Below are 2,864 nucleotides of genomic sequence, written 5' to 3'. Positions count from 1 at the left end.
CGATAATTCATTATAAGTGTCAGATAATTCTTACTTTTTAAATTAACTTTTGAAATGATGAGTTACATATACTTAATTTTTTATATAACATTAGAGTCACGTTAAAAATTGTTATTGAACTATTTTTATACCGCACAAAATTCAAGTAGCTTTTAAATTTTATATTCTAAGTCTTTGTCTAGTTCTTAAGAAAGTGTATTAAATCTTATATTATCTAAATTAAAAGTCTAATAATCTTTATAAATATAAAATAGATTAGAGTAAAGTATTTTTTATTTTTAACGTTTGGAGTAAGTCTTAAAATTGTCTTTAATATTTAAATTGTCTTATTTAGGTCTCTAATATTTTAAAATTGGCTCAATATTGTCCTATCGTTAGGGATCTGTTAACAAAATTGACGTCGGGACAAAATTGAGACGATTTTGAAACGTTAAGGACTTAAGTAGGACGAAAATGTTGATGACAAAAATAATACATAAAAATAAATTTTAATTTTATCTTTCAATAATATCAATTTTTACGGTACATAGTTATTCCATTTTTTTTAACCACATCTAACTAAATTAAACTTAATCACATTACTTTTATTCTAAATAAATTTATTTTTTTATAACTTTACTCTTAAAACTTTTTACTCATCATGAAATGTTTGTAGAATAATAACTAGTACATAAATTTGTAAAAAAGAAAAAATGATACATATACAATAAAGTATAAATTGTACCTTTTGTTTCTAACGTATCAAAATTCTTTAATGTTTAAGAGTAAAAGTCTTTAAAAGAAAAATTATAAAAAAATAAATTTATTTAGAATAAAGGTAATGTGATTAAGTGTAATTTACTTATATGTGATTAAAAAATAATTGAATAACTATGTACCATAAAAATTTGATACTATTGAAGGATAAAATTAAAATTTATTTCTATGTATCGTTTTTGTCCCCAACGTTTTCGTCCTATTTACGTCCCTAACGTTTTAAAATCATCTCAATTATGTCTCGCCGTCAATTCTGTTAATAGATCCTAACGGTAGGACAATATTGAGCCAATTTTAAAACATTAGAGAGTTAAATAGGACGATTTAAATGTTAGATATAACTTTAGGAATTATCCCAAACGTTAGGGGATAAAAACAATACTTTACTCATATAAAATAGCGGTTACTTTTTAACTTAATTTTTAAATAAATTAGTATATATCTTAGTTATATGATGGAGATAATTTATTGGATTTCAAGTTTTATGTTGTTTAAGATAATAAATTTTGTTGTTATTATTAGTCTCATATTGTTCAGTTTATCAGACTTTTTTCATAGTATAAATAATTCATATATCTGTTCAAGAAATGTAATTGAGTTGAATATAAATTCAGTTTTCAACTTTTCCTTTTTTAGTTTCTTTTATCAAATAAAAAGTTAGTTTAAATACTTGACCAACTAATGTGGATTTTTATCTATTTTTACTATTGTAAAATTGTTAATATTACAAATACTAATGAATCTAAAAATTATATTAAAGTAGTGGGGTTGTTAACCTCCAATAAAAGATAAAAGTTTTATCTTTAATTCTCTAATTCACAATTTAAGCAAGTTTCTTAAGTTACCTTATCTATATAACATACATGGACTAGTCATAATAACTAATTAATTAAGAAGTGATAAGACAAAAAAAAAACAAAATAAGCACCATTAGCATTTTTTTTACGGTATTTCCTAATTTGGTAGGCAAATGACTAATTTGTCGCGATATTAAACTTCATTTAAGGGTTTGTTGTTGGCCAATGGATTACTACATATACAAGGCGGGATTCGAACCACCGAACTTACTTAAGCGGACTAGTGAACTAACCACTGTACCTATCTAACTTGGTTTAAGCACCACTAGTTTTGATGGGATGCCATGTGCTAAATATGGAAGAGAACATGAGGTGCTGATGAGGAGGCACCATCAAGCAAAAGCAACAGCACATCCTCAACCGCGCTCAGTACGTATGTAATGTTCCCTCCATTTCTGTCATACACATGCAAGAGCCACTAGAAAATAGTTCATTTGAAAGAAAAAAATTATTAGTAGATATCATTTTAGAGTTTACATTAATTATAGATTATTGCTTTTTCTTTTTAGATTTTGTGTTCTTCATTTTGGTTTTTTTTTTCCTTATTTATTTTAGTTATGTGTGATAACAAAATAATTCACATAGCTAAAATTGTATTTGCATTGGAAAGGATAAGCAAATATGGTTCCAATGTGAGTACGGTCATGCTTCTAAAATAGATAGAGAAGAGGGAGAGTAATCTGAGACTCTGAACTATTACTTTATTTGCCATTATTTTCTCCTGTTTCTTTTTTGGCTCTTATTAAGGAACTCATCCAATAGAGTAATATCAAATATAATTATACTAAATATACATTCATTAAAATTAATTACTATTAAAGAATGAGTCATCACATTTAGTTTTATCTCATTCTCTTTAGGGGAGTCATTGAATGAACATGTTTGAATTTGAAATATGGTTGTTCGGTCTTCAATACAAAATTTTCTATTACAACGAAGATTAAGAATATTTCAACATTTAAGATGTGGTTATGATAGTAATATTCAAGACCAAGATAAAAAAAATTAAGAATTTTTTCAATTTCTTCATTTTTTTTTGCTAAAAGTAAGGACTAATACTGTTTTTTATCTGACTTTACGATAAATATCATTATCATTGTCACTGTAAAAAATTTATTGGTACCGTCAGATTTATCATAAAAATTTAGCAGTAAATCCGACAGTATAAGTTTTTCCGGTAATTATTTACCAATAAATTTTTTCGTCTGCTGCTAATTACTATCAGAAAATTTTCGTTGATAGAATTTATCT

This window comes from Arachis ipaensis, chromosome B10 (assembly GCF_000816755.2).
Source record: "Arachis ipaensis cultivar K30076 chromosome B10, Araip1.1, whole genome shotgun sequence".
NCBI lineage: Eukaryota > Viridiplantae > Streptophyta > Magnoliopsida > Fabales > Fabaceae > Arachis > Arachis ipaensis.
The sequence above is the reverse complement of the archived record's forward strand: the minus strand, read 5'-3'. Positions refer to the sequence as shown.